The 27,912-nt window shown below is 39.4% G+C and overlaps 1 protein-coding gene and 1 long non-coding RNA gene across 33 annotated transcripts in view; one reads left to right on the top strand and one right to left on the bottom strand.

The window, feature by feature from the left end:
* MAP2 (microtubule associated protein 2) overlaps positions 1 to 27,912 on the top strand; it is a 334,548-nt gene that overhangs the window by 99,424 nt on the left and 207,212 nt on the right. For 31 of the 32 annotated variants that reach the window (XM_078379378.1, XM_078379355.1, XM_078379318.1 and 28 more), the window contains exon 4: positions 7,723 to 7,808. The exons of the other annotated variant lie outside the window; for it this stretch is intronic. The gene's annotated coding sequence lies outside the window, so the exon portion shown is untranslated. The remainder of the gene's footprint in view (positions 1 to 7,722; positions 7,809 to 27,912) is intronic. 32 annotated transcript variants of the gene reach the window in all.
* LOC144584085 (uncharacterized) overlaps positions 1 to 27,912 on the bottom strand; it is a 231,038-nt gene that overhangs the window by 164,788 nt on the left and 38,338 nt on the right. The gene's annotated exons all lie outside the window — the stretch shown is intronic.

Here is a 27,912-nt window from a genome sequence, read left to right as displayed (position 1 = left end):
AACAGCGTTTCCTGGTCGGAAGAGTGCGAGATGGCGTTTGGACGGCTGAAAGATGCTCTAACCAACCATCCAGTGCTGCATGCTCCTGACTTCAACAGAGAGTTCATCATCTACACAGATGCGTCTAATGCCGGTGTGGGAGCGGTACTGTGCCAACAGGATGACAGCGGAGACCAACATCCAGTGGCGTACCTGAGCAAGAAATTGCTTCCCAGGGAGAAGAATCTTTCTACCATCGAGGAAGAGTGTTTGGCGATCATCTTTGCGATCCGGAAGCTGAAGGCTTACATCTGGGGTCGACATTTTACCTTGTGCACTGATCACTCACCTCTATCGTGGTTGAGGACTATGAAATCACAGAACAGTAAACTGATGAGGTGGGCGCTTCTTTTACAGGACTATGATTTCGAGGTTAAGGTGGTCAGAGGGACTATAAACTGTGTGGCTGACGCCTTATCCAGAAGACCAGAAGATGACACCTAAAGGACTTATGGACTCTGTGTATGGTATATGGCAATGTAAAGTGTTTGAAAAGTTATGTATTGTGTTTGATAAATGTTTACATTGCATGTTTTATTTACCTGTAGGAAGGAAGTGTAAGTATATTTGTAGTTGTGTTAAATTGTGTAATAAATGTAATGCTTTGTGTTTGTTGCAGTTGTTTTGGGGAAAAAGCACCTTGGCTTTCCCCCACAAAACAACTTATTAAAGGGGGAAGGTATGTGACGTGTGCCATGACGTCACCTGCCTGTCTTGGCTAAGGCTGGAGTTCCCTGGCCTATGGCAAGGCAGGAGGTGGGTCTTATAGGGGTGGAGCTTGTGTATATAAGGGGGGTGTAGAAGGAGAGAGAGGGTTGTTGAGGGTTGGTTGTTGGGGAATTAGAGAGTGACAGGGTTAGATATAGGTTAGGTAACTGTGTGTAACTGTGTGAAGTAATAAAGAACTGTGCAGGTTTTGGGTCTGATAAATATAGTAGTCTAAGTAATTCTTTTAATCAGTGATTATCATTTTAAGTCTGTAATCAATAAATCATCCTTTTTATTTTAAAATCCATTCATAGTCTGAAGTGTCAGATTTATGTGTGGTTGGTGGCAGCGAAGAAGTACTGTGTGTGTGTGAGTGAAGGATCGTGGCCTGTCATCTCTAGTGGTGACGTAGAAGGAGGTGGCAGTCGCGACAACCTTCAGTTTCGCATTCATGTTTAGGTATTCATGCAAATTTAACATCAAATGAAAAAAGATTAAAATGTGGAACATGAAGATCAGCAAAGGAAATAAGACTCAGATCAATAGCCATCATGATCAAAAGTGAAGTTAACCATTGAACTGGACCTCTCTCAGGTTCTCTTCAAAAGAACCCTATTTTAATTGCATGGTGGAAAGGCAGAAATGGGGAAGCCTATGGGAGTGCTTTCAACAACTGTGCTGTCATGGCTGAAAAAGCCCGGTGGTGTGTTTCCCACATGCCATACGTCAGATGATGAGGGAACACAGAGGCCTTCCTGTCAGGCTTGAGCCCCTCCTCTGAAGCTCCAGCTTTTGGGAAGATGCAAGAAGAAGGACAATGTCTCCATGACTTATGACTAAATGGATGAATGACGGTGCCTGGGTCCATCTTTTTCAAGGAAGGTCACGGCTTTTGAAAGCTGCTGAAGTACAAGCATGTTTCTGCTGCTCCCTGGGTGTGCAGATGCTATGGTGGGCTCAGAACCACCCCTAAACTATGACCATGTTGTTCCTAAAAGCCCAGCCAAAGTAGTCTGGGCACCTAAGACCGGCTGGTGTGACATATGCTTCCTGTCAAATTGAGTAGGAAAATAAAATGATTTTGAAAAGGGTTAACAAAGACCACTTCGGAACAGCCTGAGACCACATTCAGTTGTCCAGTGATGTATCCATTCAGGTATTTTTCTTTTTACCATTTTATAACTCGACATCTCACAATAAAATGCCAGGAGTGCAGTAATGAGGTGTAACTACAGTTGCCATCCCCCATCAATTGGAAAGGAATATGTAAATACGAATGCTTTAGCCTTTCGGTGCTATGAAGATTCTTCCCCTTCCTGCTTTATATCGTCCCTATTGCATAAAAATAGAGTCCTTGACTCTTTATTCTCCTGAATGTGAGAAATGTAGAATTCAAGTAGCAAATTAGAGATTAAAATTTTTGCCATGCCTCGTTATGAACATTTAAATACATCTTTCTAAGCTTTCTTATTGTTTGACTTCTTATTTGTTGAAAGGCAAAGGAATGAGTACTAACATTATAACTGTGGCCTGTAATTACACAGCACGCCATCCCGCTGGGATACTTTTGCACCTTGGGATTTATTAGCTGTCTCGCCTGCACCGAGAACAAAAATGTAAAATATCCCCCTGCGTTGGTAATGGCCGTGTGTGAGAAGAACCAAGTATGTGATCAAAATAATGAAAAGAAAGACATTTTTAAATTGCTTTTAGGTATCATGCCGTCAAATCCTGTAAGGATGTTACTCAGGTAACATTCACTGAGTTGCCAGTGAAATGGACTTCATTGGTGGAATGGATTCTTCCTCTTCCCTTTAGTCCCCATGCACCCTCCAAGAGGGTTGAGCCACACACCGAAACAGCTCTGGAAGGGACATGGGGAATGGCAGTGAGGAAATTTATCTGAGGTGCATGTGTGGCCTCCACAGCCTCTATTGCAGCCCTTCAAAATTCTAGGAAAAGGAGACACCACCACGCCAACAGTAAATCACAGCACCAGAAGTCGGGGCAATATAATTTGTCATTTTTGTGTCATTTTGCTCCCAAGCCTTTTTTAAAAAATACACAAGCCCTTTTAAAATCATGAACGGCGGATGTAGGTGGCCAACATGATTAAAGGTTCACTACTCAAATCAAAATTTCTCTGGGTGCTATTTAGATTTGCATGATCCCTTTTTAATTCCTTGCCCATTTTGGAAAATCCGTACCCTCTACTTTTTTTGTTTGTTTCCACTGTTTTAAAATCATGATTTCTGACTGCTTGATTTGCATTTACAGCAAATCATGGCAATATTGTTCCATGTCCCAGGGATGTAGCATCTGTTCATTTATGCACTCCGGAGACAAAGTCCTGAATTCATTTGTTTCTGTGTGTTTTAGAGTCTGTTCATTCTATTAGTAACACTGGTTTCATGTCAGAGCGTGTGTCTGTGAGACTGACTCTATGCGTGTGTCTAAATAAATGCATTCATGCACAGACTTCAAGAAGGTAGGAAGCAGAAATCGGACACAAGAAAAAGCTTGCAAGGGGAAAGAAAGTAGAACTAGGGCCAAACCGTGAAGCATTTGAATCAATGGAACCTATGGAGGAGTTGACTCACCAGATCGCCGCTGATTCAGTTAGCCTACTCTAGTGCAATTTGCTGTGCTAAGCAACAGGATTTTGGCCATTGTATCTCTGGACTGTTTCACTTTTACATGCATTCATCCCATTTTTATGTTTTTTTGGAAATTCATATTTGAATATGCATATCTAAACATAATTCAAAATATGCATATTACTGTTATTAAAATGCATTTATGGTGCAATTTAATAATAATAATAATAATAATAATAATAATAATAATAATAATAATAATAATCGTGATCATCATCATCATCATCATCATCATCATCATCATCATCATCATCAATATCATCATCATCTTAGAACTGCAGAGCTGAAAGGGACTCTGTGGATCATGGAGTCCAGTCCCTGTCAAGGAGGTACAGGGGAGAATTCAACCCCCAGCCTCTGCCCACAGCCAGATACTTAAGCCACTGAGCTATTTGAGTGACTGGTTGGTTGATTGATTGATTAGCTGAGAACTGCATTAGTACATTTGTGAAGTGGAACATCCAGTAGATAACTAGGTTTGGATATACTCAGTAGTCTGAGAAATAATTTGTTCTGGAAGGATGGCTGTTTGACAACTATTCCTTTTTTTTTTTTAATTTAAAATTCTCTCCCAAAGGCTCTCACTTGCTGCCTTTTTCATTCTGTGTTAACTGAAGCTGCCATTTCTCTTCATGTTTATAGTCCATCTTGGATTTAAAGTTTAATTAATTTTGTTTTGTGTGTTTTCTGGATATTGGGTGGAGTTCCAGAATGCAGGGAGTCTGCCCTGTGGATTTCAGCTTAATTATATATACACACACACACACACACACACACAGTTGCCGCAAAAACAAGAAACCTTCCTAAACTTTAAAAAAAAAACAGTTTTGTTTGGTGTAAACTATCTATAACAATTCATTTATTCCAATATATAAAGAACATTTATTGATTTTCTTTTAAGGCAACATAAGGTTTTTGTCTTTTTTTGTATCTAGGAATTACATGTTGGCCATCACTCCTTTCACAAATCTATAGCTCAATACTTATCTTTCATTGAGGATTTTAATTACTGCCCCTTCTTAAATGACTTTATGTTTCCTTTTCATATAAAATTTCCTGAACAGCAGCACCTTCCTTTCCCATTGTTTTCTAAACCATAAAAACATAAAGGCTTGCTTTTCAGTAGCACAATAACATCGCTGCTGTGCCAGTGTACGATTCAAGTACCTCCATGTATAGGCTTGTTTAATAGCTCTTTTAAGCCACCATCTTTTGTGGGAAAGAAATTATATTTGTGTGTGTATATTTATACCCCTTCTTTCTCTAAGCAGCCTCAACTAGGAACTTCATGGTCTTATTCAGATGCTAATGTATAAAGCCATCTGCTTCTTATAGCTGAAGCATGCCACTAAGCCATGTGACATTAGTTATTAACATTGCCCTCTTTCTGAGAACTCACTCTCTGCTAAACCCTGAACAATTATCAACTGATTAGGATAATTTTCAAAGATTTTTCAGAATCCTGGTGCAGCCTACCTTCACAAATCATGGGTTACTGAATATGCATCAATTATAAAAATATGGCAAAGAATTTTTACCTTTGTTGCATAGATTTTTGTTACATTTCTTATCTATGTATATATGATATTATTATATAAATATAATAAGAAATGTATATTAGAAATGTAAGAAATGTATGTCTGTGCACATTAATATAATAATACTGTAAGTGCCAAACACGAAGGATACACATGTAAAACACAGCTTCTTCTCAACAGCCAAGAATATAAAACGCTAGTGTACTGTATACCCATCAATGTAAATTGCAGTGGCAAATTATTGCTAGTTAAGAAGCCAACATTTGTAGTTCTGGTTTTGTCAGCAGCATATGGCCCATTCTTTGCATTTTGCCTTAACATCCACGCCACACTAGATTTCCACTTATGGCTGAGTCCTTTGCATAGCTGAACTGACCGGCTGATCCTGGATTACAGGCCAGAGAGAAACATTCAAGTGCACACAAGCTTCTGAACTTGCAGCCAGAATGTATTTCCATGTCTGGTCTAATTTATTTTTCTTCTCTGCACCAAACCAACATTTGGCAACTGAAATAAAAGTAGTAAATGAAAAAGAAAATATAGAAATATGCTGAATGTAGAAATATCCTTTCTGCCACTGGGTGTTATACAATGCTTAGCAATTGCGTAAGAACTGCAAAATCTAGGCATACGTTTTGAGTGACATGGTTTTAGCATTTGGGGAATTCTCTTCTTTATACCTAGATTTGATTTTTTGTGTGTGTGTTTAAGAAATGAGATGCTTCTCCTAAAGCTTTTATGCACACGTATTGAAAGGGAAAGTGGGAGTCCCACAAAGCAAAAACACTTTCTGTAATACTGCAGGATATATAAAACAGAACAAGAAAGATAGCCACTGCCTTTGTTATTCCAAATAAATTCACCTTCCTTATTTTCCTCTTCATGGTAGCCACAGCCTTACATAATGATGATGGTGTATTAGTTCTCAGTGGGTGAAAAATGACTGCCTAAAAACCACATGATTCCTGTATGAATCACAGGGCATTATACCAGGGAATAAGGTTATGTACAAAATATGAAAAACTCATGGAATTTTGGCATAGATGTGTAGCAGAAAAGACAGTGTAGGTTTTGAGGTGCTTGTTAGCTCCTGTGCTGGCTATGCCAGTTTTCAGCATTGGGGAGTGCTGCAAAAATGCAGGATTTGCACTTCAAATTGCTGTAAAAATTGTTGTTGTTTTAAATTGCAAAACTGGCATAGGTCAGGAATGAAAGGTTTTTGAGGCGATTGGAGCTACTGTGTGCTGCAGTTTCACCATTTTGGGTATGTATGCTGCAAAATAGTATGATATGATTGCAAATCTTTGGCATGGGTTTTGAGAGGTTCCCAGATTTTAGTGCTTGCCGTAAACAGAGTCAACTTTTTAAAATAAAGTGGGTGTTTGTCAGAGGACAAGCTTCTCTCCCCTCCTGCCATTATGCAAATTAGCATGCTCTGTTTGGTAATTTCATCTTCAGGGTTTGAGGACAAGATCCCTTTCAAGTCTGATCCTTTTGTTACTTGTTATGTGCTATCAAGTTGGAACCAATTTATAGTAATCCTAACAGGGATTTCAAGGTAAATGCGATATTTAGGATTTGAAAAATGCGCTCGTCCACTCCTCTGTGACAAGTGAAAAATGCTGCTTGATGAGCCACAGCTCCCTCTCTCCCTGCCTCCTTACCCTCCACCTCTCTCTCTCTTTCTAATCCTGCAGTCCTCCCCTCCCCACTCCCATTGGAAAAGGAAAACAGCCCTCTTGCGAGAAGAGAGTTTGAGTGGCACATAGAGATATAGCTCTGCAGGAGAAGGTAGAGTACTCCCATGTTGGAGAATATGGAGATTCCCTGCTCTCAATTTCAACCGAACGAGGAGGGAACCATGGCTCCTTAAGAGGCTGGGCGCTTTTGCTTTCAGCTTTATTTTTGCTGGAGACATTCAAAAGAAAGGCATTCAAAATACAAGCTTCATGACCCCATGGGCATGCAGGTAATAAAGCAATCAGCGTCTGAGGGTATAAATCAGTGATTCCCAATCCCAATAAATTGCAAGGGTATAGTCCTGTCATTCTGACTGGTGAAATTTTTGACTGAGTGGTGAGACATTCTAACATTTTTCAAGCCCTGGCGATATGAAAGGAATGGTTTTACCAATGCCACGACTTGCCTCCCCCAGTGAATCCCCATAGCTGAGTAGGGATTTGAATCCAGGTTTTCTGTCTTAGTACATCACTCTGTCCACTGTACTGCACTGGATATCTTTGGTTTAATTATACAAATACGGAAAGACTGCCTCAATAACCTGTCTGCAATATTCATATGCTTGTACTATGGGTTATCTCTAATGTTTGATTCTGGTCTCAGTGAACACATTTTGGGCTGGAATTTCAAAACATTCAACATAAACTGATATTAATAGATCTCACATTCATTTGCTTTCATGTGACTTTTACAATAAATAATCTAAGGTTTCTCCCTTTTTGGGGCTGTAAGTAAAATACTTATTTGAATTAAAATATACACACCTATAAGTGTCCATGCATACATGTGTACATACATAAAACAAAAAAAGCCAGGTAAATGATATAAATATTCCCTATGACTTACAGTACTATTTTAATGTAATTGTAATTCCTTTTTTTAAAAGAGTCTATTTAATAATTTCTTGGCCAGTGATTAAGAGGCTTAAAAAGATTTTCTTTTAGTTACATTATTTTGAGCCCATTTTAAATGGCTCATTATGTATTCCTTAGAAATACTTTTTAAGTATCTCTTTTAATTCACTTTGTTCCTCTGTCTAGATATCTATTCTTCAGCTGGGCTCAGAGGCTGATGTCTTACATTGTCAACTAATCCAGGGGACAGTGCGCTTGAACACCACAACCAGGTCAGTGTTTCAGTTTCTGTAGTAAGGATAAAAGACGATTAACATATAATTATTCATAACACTTCCTGATAACAGAAATCCTAACAGTAGATTAGGATTACTGACATGTCGTTGCTGGCCAGAAGCAGACTGTGGTTGTCTCTCTCCACAACAAAATAGGATAATGGGAAAATGTGGACATTTCTTAACATGGCGTATGTGTTCTGGCATTTCATAAGTGGCACTTGGAATTAGTAGAGTGGCAAGGAGCATAATTACAAATGGAATGAATTGGCAATCACACTGGACTTGACATGGGGGAGGTATGATAGTGTCCTGGTGAGGGGATCTCATTATTTATGAGAAATTATGTATATACATTTTTACATTTTCACAACTTGGTAAGACAGAGATCCACATGAGTGAACAACATGGTGCCTGATCTGTCCTGCTTAGAGCTAAACAAGCCACAGAGCAGTTAGTTTATTGTAGTGTTTCCCAACCTGGGGGGAGGCGTGACTCCTAAGGGGGTCATGAAGTGTTTTCTGTGTGTGTCACATGCTACCTTTTGTTTGTTGTAGCCCTTGTTTAATAATTTCTGGCTTGACCTTTCAGAGCAGGACGTTACAGGTAGCGTCTATGCATATGTATGAGCAGCAGACGCTGGGGCACAGGGAGAAAGCCGCCTCTACTTTCTGAGAAGGGATGCCTTTACCCACTGAAACTGCCTTTTTAGGCAAACGTGTCAGGGTGGGTGGGTTCATAGGTTACATGGCTATTATAAAAGGGTGTCACAACTCAAAAAAAGGTTGGGAACTATGACTTCCTTGTGTGGTCTGGCAGTAGATACTTTCCCTTCTCTTCTTTAATCCCTCCCCAAAACAACCAAGGAAAGAATCCAGAGTTTGCTCTTCAGTACCTTCCCTTCTTTGTTGGGTAGGAACAAAACCAGAGGAAGAGAGCTGCAACCCGTAGAACAAAACTCTGTGCTTTGTTTAGCTTGGAGCGATTCAGCCATATTGAGCAGCATGTTGCTTCTTCATGACACGTTGGGTTTCCCTGGATCCATTCTTCTCAATTTGTCTGCTTTCCCAGCCTCCCCCCTTGGAGGCAAGGATTACCTGTTTTGTGTATTGGGTTACTATAGTGTGATATACATGTAGAAACCTCAGGTGTCAAAATACAGCAGCTTGATATTTACCTGAAACAATTCCCCAACCACATAACACACTGTTGCTGTAGTCTTTGCTGGTTGCCTGTTATCTGGCAAAATCCACATGAAAAAGCCATGGAATGAATGAACTCAAAGAGCTGCAGCTGCAGGGTCACCTATTTGAGCAGCTGTAAAGCTGCAGTATATGTTTCTGTTTTTGCACCACTTGCTTGAAGAAATGCATTTTTCCAGCATTAAATTCCAACATTGAGTCTTTTGCTTATTTCTTATACTGAAGGTCTGGAAGAAATTGTCCTAGAAGTAAACTTGGTTGGTCAGTGGAGGATATTTTACCTTCATCAGTAGCTTCCACAACTGGTTGCCTTCTTGCCTGATGTGAGAAAAATCAGGAAATATGTAAACTAGGCACTGTGGAGATCCTGCATGTGCCAGTTTTGCTGTGCTTAAAATCAAGGTGACTTAAATCATAAAGAAAAAGATGAGATGGAGTTACAGAAGGGATATGCAGTTCATCTGTTTACTCTTGATGTCTCTGTACATCCTTCATGATGTGTTTATGGTGCACGTAGGCAGGATGAGTGAAGGCAGGGTTCTGATATTAAATTTGATCAGCATCCTTCACATGTGTACTTATAATGCAAGTGGATGGTTCCAGTTTTAAGCTACTTCCCCTCCTGTCGTCAATTTGAAGTTTAGTAAAGAAAACCATCCATTAGTATCAGCATGTAAATGTGTGAGACAGTCACCACTGGCAATAGGTGCCCCAGTCACAAGACCCACATATAGCTTATTCTCCACATGGAAATGTACACAATGTATAATATACTTCCCCATCACTGCAAAATATCATGCTTCTAGTTACTGTGTTTGCAGTTATGTGTTATCAGTACGAAAGTGGTATTCTAGATTATGGAATACCACTTTCGCCGTGTCACAATTGCAGCTACCACAGAGAGAACACTGAGTTATGCTCACATAACCACTCAACAGGATTTCCGTCAATATAATATAAATGTACAGTATTTGTTTTGCTTTGTTATAGAAATTGTTATATATTGTCCTCTGAGCAGGCGCCCTCTGGAGGGGGGGCAGAGGGCTGAACTGTAGAACACTTGTTGGGCCATTGTCCGAATCAGTACAAACTGCTGAACTGAATTGTAATCACACTGCCCAGAATTTTGAAGAAACCAGAATAATAGGTATTATTAATAATAAAGCAGTGACATTTTAACAGTCCTTCTCTAAGTTCAGCAAAGTTACTTCTTAATGTAGAATCTTCAGCTAGCCATGCTCTGGGAGTGGTAGACTAACAATGTAAAGAGAATTGGGTTTGTGAATTTCTAATCAGTGTAGAATAGAACTGACCAATATTTTGGTGTTACATTTATGGTATTTTATCTTTTTAAAAAAGCTTCACTTAATACGAAAAAATTAAAAGGTCAAAATAATGTTGGCAGTAACTGATCACCTAGTAAGATAAATTACTTAGAAGGAAAATTTTTCCATTCTTAATAAAATGAATAAAAGGAACTATTATTATATATTTTATTGTTTATTAATGTTTGCTAACTATCAATGTTTACTTAGTATGGTTACTAAGTATGGTTCTTGTTTTCACTTAAAATGTTTAAAAGATGTGAAGTACTTATAATGCAACAAAAATATTACAATAAAATCCAAAGCAATGAAATCATTAACAACTATCATAAAATTTCTTGTCACACAGAGAGCTAAAACAACATCATAAAAGTAAACATAATAACCGTGAGCAGTGGAACAATAAAATGCCCAAATATCTGCTGTTTCTAACAAAAAGTTTAAGACCAGGCATTTTACTGCTCTGTAGATCATTTTCTGGATTTCACAGGCATTTGTAGAACTGCCCTTTCAAAGCTTGAAAACTAGAACTTGGGAAACCAGGAGCATTACAATATTTGGTTTCCTTAAAAAACTGACCTGGTATTTAGAAGCTCAAAATATGTCTTGTTCTTAGGAAGCATCAAATGGTCCAGGTTCTGTGAATTCTGTTTGTTGTGGCTCTCCATTGTCCAGCTTCTTGTTATCTTATTAACTGTGCCACAATATCTAGGGGTTGCTCTAGCCACTGAGTTATGCTACCTTTCACTTCCCCAGTATGAAATTCAAGCAGGCAGGCAGGCTCTGGCTCTCACTGTGAACTCTTAGGGAAATCTCAGTTCTAAACACATCCAGCTTGGCTTTGACCAGGCGGTGCCTCCAGGAACTCTGGAACCCACAAGGCTGTGCCCTTTACTTGCACACCAGTTGAGGGGTTGGAAACGCTGCCTCTACACACACAAAAAGACTAAAATCTCAGTAGGTAGTTGACGTGCACGGTTGGATTTAGTACCAAAAAGTTCCAACTCTATAAACAGGTCTTCAAGTGAAGGAAAAGTTATATTTTATTGAAGGTACCAAAAGGCAAAAAGCATTTTAAAAAAGAATAGAAAAGGCAAAATTCAAGGCAAGACGAGTTTAAGGAAAAGCAAGAGACTAGCTATCAAAATAATAATGTAACCTAACTCTCTAACGCTCACTTAACGCACTGAGGACAGCATAGGTTCTGAGCATAAACAAAATGCGATTCTATGCAGCAAGGTGAAATAGCAATGAAACAAAGCTTGCTGCTATCAGGTTAACTAAGCACTCCTAAAGTAACTTCTTGAATCCCTTTAAGCTCCAAAGGTGCCCTTCAAAATGGCTCCAATGAGTCCACCAATCAAATTCCATTCTTCCCGGAAGCTTCAAGAAAATGGTTCTCCTTTCTAGCCGCCTTCCAACATGGCTGAAAGCATTTCTCTTAATGAGAGCAGTACCAAGCATAGCCCAGCAACACTGCCCTTGAAGATTTCTTTCTCATGAGATAAAGAGTGTAGGTGCTTTAACCTCTGTTGCTGGGTTAAAGTCTGCTAGAAATACAGTATCTAGAAAATATCTTCTCAGACCTATTCCTGGGTCACACAAAATGGCTTCCATCTACCGTGTTCCTCAGTTTCTTCACACAGGTAGTTGGCTTGAATGTTACACTTTTTATGCCTGCAAACCATGTACTCAGCTACTAAGTTGTTGCCATGTGTTGCAACTGTATACTCATCTCTGTGTTGGGTCTGCTGCCTAAACAAGTAAAAGCACCCACATTTAGGAGTAAATTTTCACAGCATTTAGGAGTAAAATTTCCCCAGCTAAACTGAAACGCATTAGGAATTTCTTGTGACTTATTTTTCTCCCATCAGCTCTTGCCAGCATGGCTTGGGGGGGGGGGAGGGCTGGTTTAACTCAAAAGATGAATGAGGATTTGCACTTTCAAAATCTGGGCAGCAAATTAATGAGACAGTGCTCTGTAATCAGCTTTAACATCCCTCACAACCAGAAAACGTGTTGTAAATGTATTGCTGTGCCACACTTTCCTTCTCTGACTGTACAAACATCCCACTCAATGGGGGAAGTCAACCTTTCTAATTCATCACCCATTTAATGTGCCAAGTGCTGAAACAACAACAACAACAACGAAGTAAAGAGCCCCACAGTACAAAGCATGCATTCTTCAAGGAGCGCACTTCATAGTGCCACTGCAGGTACTGGTGCATAATTATCTATTTTCTCTGGTACTGTTGTGTGGGTGGCAATGTGACTGAATTCTTTTTTAAAAATTTGTTTTCACACTGATGAATCAGTCAGCTAAATATCATTCACTCATCTTAACATCACAAACATGCTATCATGTGGATTGATGAGGTGAGAGAAGATGTCTTTGAAGAAAGTCAGCTAAAGGGAAATGGTAGTATGAGGTGTCAACTCAGATTACCCAAACTCTGCCCAGATTGAAAGAGGTTTTGTGAAGTTGTTTGAGCATTGGCTCTGTATTCAAGGTAATTGTGATAGGGATTCTTAGTATCAAATAGATGCAGACTCAATGGAACACTGTAATGAAAACCTCAGTACCAAGTATGGTGTAGTGCAGTGGTACCCAACACGGGGTAACTCAGGTGTTCTGTTCGCCTGGTCCGTGGTATCCTGGTTAACCAGTCTGACTCTTCAAGTGCTCATGTAAGGAAGCAGATTATGTGAGAGTTAAGTGAAAACAAAAGCATCTGTCCAGAGCAGTGAAGGCTCAGAGTGAACAGTAGGCATGTATAGGGTGAATAGAACATGCTGTGTCAAGTGAAGTAAACTTGCATGGCTATGTTTATGAGTACCATGATGAGCATCTTGTGCCTTGCTAAATTAAGTCTATGTGATGCTGGGATCTTGCTTAATTTCATGCTAATTGTTCTAAATTTTGAAGTTAGGTCAGTACTATCAAAGTACAGTATCCCTAATGCAAAAGTTTCAGATTAATTAATAAAACAGTACTCCATAAAATGGCAAAAAATAAAAATAAAAGAATCACATTGACTACACCTGCATAGAACTCAAGCTCTGAATATCTTCAGACCTGATGGTCTGTTGGGATTGTGTCTGTGTAACACAAAAATTTAGGATATCCTTTAAAACAGAGATGGTGTTTCCCAATAGATAATTCTTTTTTACTAGCGCTCCCTTGTGACAGTTAGAATTGTTTGAAAGAACTGTGGAGTATTCAAGTTCCAAGAGACTTGCTTCTTAGTGGAACTGTGCAGTTTGATTTTTGTGCCAGGGGAGGCCATGAAAGGTAAATAGTCAAAATTCAGTCAAATGTGGATAGATCCCTTGAGTCATAGACATTTCCCTTACAACAGTCTCACCAAGAATTGAATGCACACTAAGTAGAGTATGGGATTCTTTAGTGATCTGGCAGATTTTATTTTCAATGACGATATTAGTCCTATTTAGGCATTCTCTTCCTTGGTTTAAGGAAACATTTCTCTTTGCTTCCTGATGTCCTGATTACATGAAGAGCATCCATGCATCGAGGGAGTTCTCTCCTTTCTACTTTGACTCCTCATATGATGGCGTCTCCTCACTAGTTTAAAATAAACTGCCTGAATATGGGTGTTGTAGATCCACACTGGTGTGGACCATTATCCTAAGCTCATTTTCAGTCCCATTCTGCCTGATTTACTTTTCTGTATGCATATCTAATACACTCTAATGCACACTCAATTTGTCTACAATTCCTGAAACAAAAGATAATTAAAGACATGTGGTAGGTTTCCATAGATACTATGAACAGAGACATGCCCCCTAATAACAAACATGCCATTAAACAAAATTACTGGTGGTTTTTTACCCATCACTACTGAAAGCTGGTTAAGGATGCATTTATGTGCACACTTGCTTCATTGATGTTGGGGTCTATTTCTTGGTAAACATGTGTAGGAATGCCCCAGAGAATATGACAGAGTAATTTTCTGAGTACAGATTTCTGATTCTCTAATTTATGTAAGCCTTGTTCTTTGCACAAACACCACAGAAATACAATTCAAAATAAATCTTCAGTAACATATCCATGCAAACAATTACATCAACAAATACAATCCTGACCTGTAAAGTTCAAGACTTTTTGTTAGAATGGGGAGGATAAAATATAATAAAGGAATTTGCTGAAAGCAGGGCAGGTTTGCTGCCGTATTTGGTTAGTCCATAATTATTGTTCAGTGGCCTCAGTCTTTACCATTCTGAGGCACGCTACATTCACATCAGGCAAAAATATCAAAGATGAGGAATATGTATTTATAGTTTTTTTGTAGTCTCCGCAGAGTGTTTCCAAAAAGACTTTGGAGCAGGGGACAAGAAGCCTGTCTTTACTGGACACAGAGAAAAGAACTGTGAGGAAGCATAAAATGGTGAACAGAGAAACTCACATGGTTGTGCACACTTATTTTTCATATTTTCCCCTCAGCCTGTATCATTCTTCCGTTGAGTTTGACTGCTTAATTGTTTCATTTGCGTATCTCCCTGTGCCAAACACTCAGGCAAACTGACCCCACCCCGTCATATTCATCTGCTTTCTAGGTTCGCAGAGATAAAAGAAATATTGTACTTGTTTCCCCTTTAACTGTCCTGAGAAACAAGCCTCATTAAATTAATTTCTTGGAGGAATGGCTACCAGCATGTTAAATGGGTTTTCTGTGCAGATTCTCAAAGGGGTTGTGTAACATGGTTGCTTCTATGGTTTGCTACGGTTTCCTGAGCTTTGCTTTCAGAGGTTTACAGCTTGTTGTTCAGATACGTTGTTAGATCATAAGGAGGGAGCAGCTGGAATACATTCTTGTTAGAATCACAGTTTTGGATACTATACTGTTTGTCTGTCAATCTGTACCCTCCCCCTCTCCCCCTGGATTGGTAAAACTATACAACAGATTATCAGTACAGTATTAATAGTGAGGGAGCGAAGGAAGTGGCAGGAATGTATACGGAAATGCCTTCAAGCAAACAGAAAATCAAGACAATTTAAAGCAGGTCTTGGTGTGTTCTTTCCTTTCAACCTTTTTCCCCCTGGGTTACACTGTTAAAAGACATGTCTGGTTCTACTATTATCCATGGTGCCTTTATTAAGCAGCAGAGTTCAGAATATCATTAAAAGGCAGCAAATGGTCAATTATACCTCAGAAATACCAGTTTCTGTCACTGTCATGGACGGTGGAGTGGCATCTGCATTTTCTGCACCTGGGACTATTGTCATATACATTGGTTCCAAGGCTCTCCATCACTCAGGGATGTTCTCAACAGACTATTTCATACCTTTCCAGCCTAAAGACCTGCATTTTGCCTGAACTTCTGCAGGTGAAGGTGAGGCCCCTGGCATCTTCTGCTCTGTCCTGAGCCATATAGGAGCTTGAGACATAGAAAAGTGACTAAATATCTTTCATGGACTTTAGTCAGCAAGTCAGCAGGTCTAAGAAGCATTGGAAGTCCAGGCTCTCTCCATGTTTTAAGGCATCCATTCATGGTTGCTGGGACAACGGCTCTCCATGTCAAAGTATATTCCTGCCATCAGCTGCCATTGAGGTTCTTACACTACCTGCCTCCCTTGTTGTGATCTTGGCCTGCTTTGACTCCATTTTACTAGAGAGGTCCCAAGACCACCCCTTGAATGTCCATGCTGCAGATTGCTTCCTGTGGGCTTCATGCCAGACCAAGGTCTCTGTGAGGGATGGGCATTCTCTTGCGTTAGCTTTCTTCAGTGTGGAGCTCTCCAAGTATTGAGGGCTATAATTTTCATCTTAACTGACCATTGGCCACGCTGGCTGGGAGGAGTGGAGTGGCAGTACAGAACAGCTGGCTGTCATCGTGCTGGAGAAGGCTGATGTACGAAGAACAGCAGCATCGTCCAGACTGCACTTTAGCACTGAAGAAGAAAAGACCAGGCAGCTTGGCAGTGAAGGCTGAGGTCTAGCCAACTTCTACTGCTGCTTCTGTTATAGTTTTTATTATTAATATTATTATTAAAACCGGGAAAAGATGTTGGTAGCACCCTCCTTAGCAATAAGAGAAAATGCTGACACATGGATAAAAATATGCGGTAATTAAATTGAATTGCATTAGACACTGTTTTAAGCTTGTGTCTGTGCACAAGCACTCAGCTCAACAACTCGGAGATTGATTGCTTTCATTCTCTACTGCCAGCTTTATCATCTCTGCATTCTGCATCCATCTCTATTCCACGTAGATTCCCTTGCTAGCTGAAATCTTCAGTCAGAATTTAAATGAAGAAGCCAGATTTTCTGGATTGTGAACATCCGTGTATTTTGTACTGGATATCTTTTCATTTGGGAGATCAAAACAACTTAATTTGAAGACTGCCATCATCATTGTCGTCGTCATCATCGTCATTGATTGATTGATTGATTGATTGATTGATTGATTGATTGATTGATTGATTGATTGATTGATTGATTGATTGATTTGTCCTGGTTTGTGGCCACTTGGCTTCCAGAAATCTATTTGGCAGACATGCAAATAAGTAATTTATTAGTACTGAAAGTGCTGTCTTTACACAAGGAAGGCCACTTACTAGCTATACAGATCTTCTTTTATGAAAAATATACCACTGTGCTGACCACCACCACTACTACACCATATTTTCAGGGCTTCAGGGCAAATGCTAAGACAAAGCCAACATTGCAATAGCCATGCATATAAAGGAGATTATAGCAGATGCTGGGAATTGGCACAAATGCATCAAATTGGCAGTGAGGAAAAGTGAAGTATAAAGAGAAAATTTCAGAACAGCCCAATGATGACTGAACACATCCAACCACCTTGAAGTTGCTGTGACTGATGTCTGACTTGACTTAGTAGAAGCAATCTGATAAGGAACATTTCAGATACCATTTGCTATAAGCCATTGGCTCAACAGTGATCTGTTTTCATTGATTCATTCCTACATTCTATGCCAGTTTTTACTGTGCCAGCATCTTTACCCCATCACTATGAGGAAGGATTTTCTCATTGCAAGAAGGCAGCCTTCCTTTGTCCTGCAGTGTGCAGACTTCCACTCTGAAAGGTCTTAAAATCCAGTCATTGTTGAAAAGTTAGCTGACATTTTTTGCAATTAATCATATGCTTGAGATTGCCAGATCTAGCTTTTTAAATTCTCTCTACCATCCTTAGGTCCCCAACTGTTGGATTTCAACTAGTCACAGCTACCGTGGCCCATAGCCAGGATTCTGGATTTTGTTGTTACCCAGCAACATCTGGGGTCTCCAGAGTACCATTGTCATAATTCCCTAGATTCTGTTAGATGCTATTCTAGACATGTTAGGCCCCATTGCTTGGCTTCACCTTCTGGATCAGTTTTTTTTTTTGAATGAAAGTAGGGGCATGTTCTGTTAAAGAACAACATATTTCTGGTGGCAAGGAAAAAGTGTTGTAAAGAAGAGTTACAAATCAAAGACGGGCTGTGAAACAGATGAATCTAACTTGCTAGAAATCTGGTTAGCTGTCAGTTCCAAAGTACTGTAGTAGTATTGTTAGAGGGACCAAGTCATTTCGGCTGCATGATAAAAATTGTAAACTTTCCATTGCCTATCTCACCCGCAAATTAGTTAATCCTGGGAACATGTTTGCTGTGTTGTAAATTCTGAGACTAACAGGTTTGAAATATTTATGCTGGATTTATTTATTGATTGTATATATTTAAAATATTTCTGCCCCAGCGTTTTCCTTAAAAGGACCCAAGGCAACTTACATCATTTCATGTTTGCGTCTTCTTTTGCTTTCTCTTTTGTATACGCTAACAATTTGTACCAAGGCGTGTAAGGTTTTCTTGGCATGATTGCACTGAGTCAAGTGGAATGATAGCAAACGGCATACTTTCCTTCTGAAGGCAGGTGGGACTATACCAAAATACTGAGTCTGGAAAGGGATCTCTCTAGGGATGAACTTAACTACCATATAGCCACACACGGTAGGAGTAATAGGACAAGATCAGAGGTGGAAAAAGATAAATGAACATTTCTGCTAGAAATGTTCCTTTATCCTGGGCCTTAACTTTAATTTTTCACATGGAATACTCAGGTCTGTGTCTGTGTATGTGAGGTCTTTTGTCGGTGGTTCACACTGTAGGACTTTCTGTTTAAGAACAAATAAATATGTCTGCCATTTTTATTTCAGCAGTATATTAATTTTAAATTGGTGAAAAGTCTTAAAAAGGAACAGAAGGCATTACAGTTTAACTTTAACTTGAGGACTTGAAGCAGAACTGCAGTTCTTTCTTTTTGTGTAAATCATCCAGTCTTGGAAGATGGCAGAAACCTTACCACACCGGAAAGGAATTTCCTGAATATTTTCACAAAATCCCTGTACCAACAAGAAGAATAACAGAAAGGTGCTCAAATCTGCTCTCGGCTCTTGTGAGTCGTGCAATAAGCCACATCTGAAAAACATCTGTATTTGTACCGATGTAACTGACATCCTTGTATGTTTGCCAAAAGAGATTCCTTGCCTGCACCCCCTGTTTCCTTTGCTGCATGCAAGGAATAAAGTGTTCCTTTCTTTATTCAGCCCATGTTAGTCTATGAGCCCCAGAAGACCGTAGACGCTTTTCTCTTAACTGGCTCTAGGCATTCATGTATGCTGTCGTTTTTCAAGCCATGTGTTAACAGTCTGTCGCTTCAGAGGCATTTAATGTAGTGGGAGCATGCTGAAAACAGCACAGTTAACCCCCTAATATTCAAGTCTTAATTTATTTTTTATTTTAAAAAAATCTATATTTGTAGATATTGTTCTTATTCTTCGGTTTAGTCTAAATGCTAAAGGCTATCCGGAATGGAACTGCCCTTCCCTTCTTGGTGTTGTATTTTGGTGGATGGGGTGCACCTCCCCTCCCATTTCATAGGAGCTGTGGCCATTTATGGAGAGTGTCACTTTTCTAGAAAACATATGCAGGTGAGGATATGCAACTGCAGGTGACATGAAATGGATCCTTCTGCCAATTTAGGATTTCTGCTTTAATTTAGCAGGGCAAGAAGGTTTCCAGCTACAGTGTGGTGTGAGAAAGGGGCCTTAGAGCCATTCTGGCTTACGTTCAGAATGTGTGAAAAGCTCCCCATATTTAACAGACTGGTGCATCAGATGGAGAGTGTGTTCATATTTTCTCCCTGTCCTTTATGGCATGCAGATGTTGTTGCTGTTTTTATTGTTAAGTGATGTCTCCTCTTCCTTCTCTTTTAGATCATGTAGAATATTGTCATCACAACCCGCACAATAGATAGCAAGATTCAGGATCCAGCTGTTTTATGGCAATCATTCCCATACCTTTTCTAAAAAACTAAACTGGTCCAATAATGGAGCATTGGCTTTGTTTAGGATTCAGCTGCAAATGAGTGTAAATGGGTGCCGATGCTTTGGGTAAGGTGCAGCCTTATTATATGCAAGAACAAAGAGAAGGCTGTGTAATCCCCAAGATTACACAAGCCTAAGAGTGGGTGACAGCTTTTACTAGACCACTAAAAATCAAACAAATCGCAAGCTGTCATGGATAATAATCCATTTCTTCAGGTTTAGCACAATTCCCCCATGGATAGTGAGAAAAAAAGTGTGGACAACAGAAATTAATAGGCTTGTGTGTGTGTGTGTGTGTGTGGAAGAAACAGCACAGTTACAAGCAAACATCTCTTTGCCTCTAACACCCCTCCCTCTGAGATTTATTCTCCCTGCATGGACCCCCAGCAAAGGATTACAATTCCCTGACACTCCAGCTGGCATCCTGAGACGTAACAACTCTGTCTAGGATTGAGAGTATTTGCTTCGGGCACATAGGGAAAACAAGATACCTTGGGATACTGCGCTCTACGTGGGGCTGCCTTTGAAGACGGTCCGGCGACTGCAACTGGTCCAGAATCAAGCTGCGCGGCTGGTGAGTGGTGGGGCCGCTAGGGGACATATCAAGCCGATTCTGTTTAAGTTACATTGGCTACCAGTTGCTGCCCGGGCCCAATTCAAAGTGCTTGTTTTGACATATAAAGCCCTAAACGGCTTGGGCTCTGGATGCCTGAAGGACTGCCTCCTTTCATATGAGCCTACCCGGCAGTTAAGGTCTAGCCAGGGGGGTCTAGCCAGGGCGCCCTTTTGAAAGAGCCATCCCTTAAGGAGGTAAGAGGGATGGCTTGTAGACAAAGGGCCTTTTTGGCATTCCAGACTATGGAACGCCATCCCGATTGAGATTCATCTGGCACCGACGCTGATGACATTTCAGCACCAGGTCAAATCCTTCTTGTTCCAGAAGGCTTTTAATTGAAATAATATCAGCTATGGGTCCGATGGCAATTTTTAGAGTATACATTTTAATTGCATTTTAATTGTTTTGACCTTTTATTCTATTTTAAATGTTGCAAGCCGCCCAGAGACCCTTGGGTAGTGTGGGCGGCATATAAGTTAAACAAACAAACAAACAAACAAACAAACAAACAAACAAATTCTACCCTGTCCTGGCATGTCACTTTTTGGGGTGCTACTTATTGGGTTTTGGTTATAATAAATAAACTACAGCCTATAATTTAGTAGAATTTGTGCAAAGCAGCTGGAAACAAAAAAAACCAAAAAAACAAACAAACAAAAAAAAACACCCGCTATTTGTATAGAGTAAAATTTGTTGTTCTCCCGTATGTGTGTTTGTGCCAGCAACTGATCTTCAAATAATCTCTTCTGCCTTGGTTAAAAACATGAATAACTTCTATTATTCATGAACTTCTATAAAACATAGCATAACTTATAGTGCTTAGACATTTGGTATGACAGACATACCAAATAACTCTGGTGAATAACTACTATCTCATCATAAGGCTGTCATATTTCTAAGCCCTAACTGGTTGTATTACATATTATTCAGTTACACCTTTATTCCTGTCTGAGGTACATATTGTGGCATGAGTCCCTGTCTTAGTTACATGTTTAACCCTGTCTGAGGTCTTTTACATAGTTGCATCTCTCTGTCCCTGTCACTGGTTATGTTATTGTCCCTGTCTAACAAACTTCTGACTGACACCTCCCTGCCTGACTACAGACTCATTCTGATTGGTTAGGACCATATTCTATGCAAATACCACAATCTCGTTCTAGCAAACATGTTTAAATATTCATTCTCATATACATATATGCACATTATGTGTTGCATACAGATATACCGACACTACAGCTAATGAAACATTACCAGCAGTATCCTGATCCCAACAGAGCAGGCCACAAATCCTGACGTGCTTGTGGGCCTCTTCTGAACTAGTTGAGGAGCACTTATATCAGTTCTTTTGCCTCCTCAACCTGCCTGTTTTAGGACTGAATGTTCACTTCTTAATTCTTTACACTAGTTCATGTTTAGTTTTTTTTTTGTGGGGGTCATGCTTTCAGTGCAGGTGTTATAAAAGGCGAGGATGTGAAATACTTCCTGTACTCTAAAACACAATATAATTGAAAAGTGCTATTACACAGAAATACAGACAATCCATAGAGATGGAATTAGGTATGCTGCGTGCTTGAAAATGAATATTTGTTCCCTAATAATCCATATCATTTTGTGGCACATCAGTTGTAATTTCACAGTCAAAGTATTCCTGACAGACGTTGTAACTGCCGGTAACCAAGAGCCCTGCAGATGTGCTCTTACTTTATGTGTATATCCACAGCTGTGAATGTGAAGCACTTTCATGTTTTAGGTTTTGCTTAGTGTGACCATTGTTTCTTGGAATCTGCTCTATGAGTCACCTTTGAGAGTCACAGTAGTAGCTTTATGAGTCTCAAAAAAGTTCCAGGCCCCCATCTCATGCCTTGAAGGGTATTGGCTTTTCAGCTTGCCCACACAGAAATGCCCACAATGTATGGAGGGAAGGGATCAGACCTTGCAACTATCAGACCAATTGGCAGTCCATTTTGGTGGATGAGTGGAGCCTATACCCATCATCAACCATTTTTTTAGTCCTATCTCTCAGTGTGGTTCTTGCATAAAAGTGGTTCTCACTCAAAAGTTGTGAAGTCTGGCATTAAATTACACAAATATAAATATTCTGTGAGTTTGGTTTTTTTAAATTACCTCAGTGTTCCTAAGGTCTTTTCTGCTTTCTTTTTGAGGGGAGAGAGCAGGAATAATACTGAACATCATTTGATCTTGTTATTTTTCATAGCCACAATCCTACTATTTAGAGAATATAGTCTGTTGTGTCACCTCATCTCCAGTTTCCAGTCTTCAGCTGAAGCTGGCTGGGAATGATTCCTGAAGTCCATGATGGTCCTCTGCCAGGAAGATAGAGAGATTTTTATTTGACTCAAATATCCCTTATAAAATTGATTTTCTGTAGTCGCTTGTTATACCAGCTAGGATATATTTATGGGTTTAGATGTCTTACGTAGGATGTAGAAACAGTTGATTTATTCAGTTGGCTGCAGAGTTTACAGTCTCCCTTGTCCTCTCTTTCCTTAGAGTCAGCACAATGTGTGGCCTTTTCCACATTCGAAACGGCTCTTTTAAAAGACAGTTTAGGAGGCCCATTGCACCTGTCAGCCATTGCTTTTCCAGTTTAGGTTGTTGGAATACTGGGATTAGTTGCCATGCAGATGGGATTTCCCCATTTAAGCTATTGATTTCCACCTTAACCCAACAGTCCTGTTTGACCCTCAAAATATATGCAGTTCCTGTGTGGACAAGAGAAACAAAGTTACTAGATTCTTGTCAAATTGTCAATATTCTTAGGAACTTGAGAAAAAGAGGAAATTTATGTATTTATCTATAGGCTTTTCTTTTGGGGACTTTTCTGTGTTTTGTTGGAAACCCATGTTTTAGATAGAAGCTTGAATCTTTTAGTTCAATGTGTATTGCATTTGTGTTCTACCCCTTTTGGAGAAACTCAAAGCAATGCTTTACTAGTACATCAAAGTTGTGAATTATTCGTACAGAGAGCACTTTGTCTAAGGCCACCTAGTGAGTTTCATAGTGGTGGTGGTTGCTTGGGTTGACCCTGGATATTCCATATACAAAATTGTAAGTGCTACCCTGGTTCAGATTAACTCAGGAGAAGACAACAGGTAGATTGTCTACCACATTGGGTCTCCTGAACTTTCAGTCTCTCATAGTGGCATCTGTTGGGTTCCTCCAGGGTTTCAGGGATCAGAGAGAAAGAACTGGTTAGAACATGGGCTAAATTGACTGGATAAGAGCTGCGGGCAGTATATTTACCCATGCTCGTATAGATTATTCAGATTATGGTTGCAAGTAGGGATGGCTTTGCATTTTAGTGTATTCAATGTGTTCCACTCATGTACTCTTTTGTATGGATTTTACGCATATCTTTCTATATATTTTACCATTTAAAAATGCACTTTATCCTAAAATGTCATCCTTCAGTCTTGAAAGACTATGGTAACGTGCTCTGTATGGAGGACTTGGAGCAGCATCTAGTGTGGCTGAGAAGGCCAATTCGAGAATGACAATCCCTTCCACACTGATGACCAATCCAATCTGTCCCCTGTCCAGCTCCCTGGTTTTGCTGGTTTCAGGACTGCCTCTTTGCCTTGGCCTGCTGGACAAGGGTCTCTTCAAATTGGGAGAGGCCATGATGCACCGCCTGCCTCCAGGCTGAACGCTCAGATGTCAGGGTTTCCCATCTGTTGAGATCCATTCCTAAGGCCTTCAGATCCTAAAATATGCATTTTAATACGTGCTTTAGCATGTGCAGTTTGGTTACCTTTTTTTTTTTGGCACGGAGAACTGCCTAACAACATTTTTAAAAGCACAAAAGCTAAATGATAGCTGTGTTCCAATCTGTGTATATTGGTCTAGGAAGTGCAAATTAATTCAAATTGCTTAAAAGCTCTGATTGCACAAAATCCTCAAGCATCCCTAATTGCAAGAAAACTTGATATGTAAAATTCAGCTCATGTGCAGGGTGATATATAGACATTTTTGAAAAATCTTAATTTTTATTGACTGTATAGAACAATAAAAATATTATATTCATCAGGCAAAGAACTGCTGGATAGCTCAGTGGCTTAGGTCAGAGGTTGGGAGTTCAATTCCCCAGTGTGCCTCCTTGACAGGGGCTGGACTAAATGATTCAGAGGGTCCCTTCCAGCTCAACAGTTCAAAGGCTGCTGCTGCTATTTTTATATAAATCTTTATTACATATTTATGTATAAAAGCAGGACTGAAAGAAATTATCTGTGAAGGAATGTTTGGCATTCAAGATTCTTATCTTCAGGCTTTTATGAATTCACTTACCCTACTGATCAATGCAGAATGCCCCTTTTTCTTCTAGTACCCCTCTGCACTTCTGTCAGAAGTCTCATCTTCCTTTTCTCAGGCAGGTTCCTCCTCTTCCTAAGCTAGGGCTTTGCAAGAGGCACTTACAGTGCCTTGAGCCTTTGGTACCACTTTCAAAAAGCCCATGTTGAAAAAAAGTAAATGCCGCTCCTTTTTTTCATAGAGATCTTGGAGGAAGAAAGGACAGGTGAGTTCTCTCTCTGTTGGGCTTTCTTATGGTAGAATCTGTCGTAGTAGCAGTAGCATGTTTATGCCATCTGCAAAAGTCTGTTGCAAGGGCAAACACTGCTGCCTTCCCTGAAGGTGCCACAGATCTGAGGGGCGTGCTCTCCATGAAGAGTTGATTGATTAGGACGCCACCTTTATGAATTACCGTTTATATTACGCCAGGTGCATTGATGTTCTTTAGATAAGAGGCATACTGTATGATATAAAACAATGCCATTAAGACCTCTTGCATGACCATCAATTCCTGTGTTATATACCTTAAACAAATTGCTAAGATGTCTTCATGCTCCATCATGACTGAGAAACAAAATGTGTGATAGATTACACCAAAGCCTTTGATTGGGTAGATCATGGAAAGTTATAGATCATTCTAAAAGAAAAGAGTATGCCAGAATGTTTGATTACCTTGGTCAATAACCTATACTCTAAGAGAAGAGGCTACTATTAGGAAAGAATATGAGCAAACAGAATGGTTTCCAGTTGGGAACGGTGTATTTTACTATCTAATCTGTTCAATTTATACAAAGAACATATCACATGGAAAGAACAAATAAATATAGTTGAAGAATGAATGAAAATTGTTGGGAGAAACATCAGTACTGTACAAAGATGTTACTGCATTATTGGCAGAAAGCAGCAGTGCCTGGGAATGACTACTGATCCAGTTAAAAGAAGAAAGTGCAAAAGCAAGATTACAGTTCTGAAGATAAAAATAATGGCTACAGAAAATGACATAAGTCTGATGTTGATAGAGAAGAAATTGAAGTTACTAAATTTGATTTGTGCCTTAGTTCGATCATACATCAAAATGGAGGCCATGGCCAAGAAATCAGAAGTCTGAGATGTAGAAGAGCAACTATGGAGGAACTAATTTTTAATATAATTTTATTATTTCTTTTTAAATATTTCTATAATATTTAATGTTAATTCTTCTTTAATATTTGAATAATTTGCTTTTTAAGCTATTAATATTATGTTTTTAATGATGTAAGCTACGTTGGGTCATTTTTATGGGAGAAACACATGATTAGTATAGTATAGTATAGTGTAGTGTAGTGTAGTGTAGTGTAGTGTAGTGTAGTGTAGTGTAGTGTAGTGTAGTATAGTATAGTATAGTATAGTATAGTATAGTATAGTATAGTATAATAAACTAGGAAGGATCTTGCAGTTTTAGGGTGCATCTTTAGAAACCAAACCCATGATTATCCATACTTTGGTATTCCCAATTGCTGTGTATGACTATGTAAGCTGAAGAATGAAAAATACTGATAATATAATAGGACAGTATAAAAATACAGTATACAAATACTGATAATATATATATGGTCTGTAGGAGAAATCAAGCCTGTGTTCACACTAGAAGGGAAAACTGAATTGAAATTTTCATACTTCAGATGTATTGTGAGAAGACATGACTCACTAGAAAGGACAATAATGCATCATTCCACAACATGGAAGGTTGGTAATTCATATGGTTACAACAAATTGAAACTGACCTCATAGTACATAACAACAAAATGAACAGGTACTTTTCATTCTTATTGGTGAAACTGTTGCAATTAGGAAAAATCAGTACTGATGCCTAGAACCTACTGGTTTGAAATAGTTCTTGTTTGTTAGACATGAAATCTCTGGTTGTGTCAACCACATCTACACACTTATTGCAGCCCACTGAAAATATAGTTTGATGTATTGTGGGCAAAAATGTGTCCGATCAATGGTTCTACCGGCTGAAAAATAAAAGAGGATAGAACAAAACCAAAATGGTTAGGTTGTTTTGTTTATGAGTTGTCAGGGGACAATTATCTGATAATATATGTCAGCAAAAGCATCAGAGTGTTGTGGCAACTTCATGACTAATCAGGTTTTTGGGCAGACGTTTTATTGACTATAGTCTACTTTGTCAGTTATTTTATTTATGTTGTATTTAGGTCTCCCTGTACCCAAAGAGCTGGTGACATTTCTGAAGAACATATTTAAAGTCTCTCTCTCTATATATATATAAAACAGGGACAGAAACAGAAGTGAAAGTCGGTCAGTAAAACCCTTTTATTCATCATGCTTAATATGAAGAAATTTATCCATGGGCATTAAATGCTTACCATCCAAAATTCTGAAAAAAATCTATAATCTCTTGTCATTGCCACTAGTTACTTAAAAAACATGATAATAAAAGCCCACACTGAACCTTTAACACTGGGGGTGGGGAGTTCTGAAGGCCGACACAGCCCATCCCTGGAATGTAGAGTGCTGCCGTTCAGCTCCCATCAGCTAATGGTGAAGGCTTCTGGGAGTTTTACTCCAAGAACATCTGGGGACCTAAGGTTGGGAACCACTGCTGTAACGCCATAAAGAAGACAGTCCTGAATTCTGCAAAATCATACCCAATCTTTTTAAACAGTGTAAACTGGAATAGCTGTATGCTGTATTACAGATAGCATTTCGGCTGTCAGTCAACCAAATACACACCCTTTCGAAGTCATCATTGTGATTATTCTGTAATGTAGGTACCTTGATAATTTTTCACTGACTATTTGCATCCTTGGGATTTTTCACTGGTTATTGTCACCAACATCTTTGAATCCCTTATCAGCTTTCCTAAGAGTCTCTTATAAAGTGCCTCTAACACAGGAAGCCTTCTGTTCAATGTCCTGGAAATATCTCTGAACATCTTCCCAAAGGCACCCTGCCAGGAGTGCTGAATGGTCCATTTGTCTTTTAGCATTTCTGCTCAGAAGCTGTCTCTTCCAAAAACTCAGAACTTTGGGTTGAATCCATAGTGCGTGCAAACTAGAACCCTTCAGTCAAATAGCTGCAATGGTTAGTGTTAAATCAATAGGTACAAGCCATTTGCCATTTACCGTTTCCATTAATAGTTTTTCATTTCCCACTGCCCCCCCTCAGGTAAGGTCACAGTGCTGAGGAAACAGTCAGCATCCCCGCTTGCAGAATCTCCCTGCCAGGGTTTAGAACTCACCTTGGCTTTCTGGCACACAGTTCGTATCTTGCCTGTTTGCTTTTTCTTTTGCTACCTG

Source organism: Pogona vitticeps, chromosome 1, assembly GCF_051106095.1.
Source record: "Pogona vitticeps strain Pit_001003342236 chromosome 1, PviZW2.1, whole genome shotgun sequence".
Lineage (NCBI taxonomy): Eukaryota > Metazoa > Chordata > Lepidosauria > Squamata > Agamidae > Pogona > Pogona vitticeps.
Note: the sequence above shows the minus strand (reverse complement) of the source record. Positions and strands in the feature narration are given on the sequence as shown.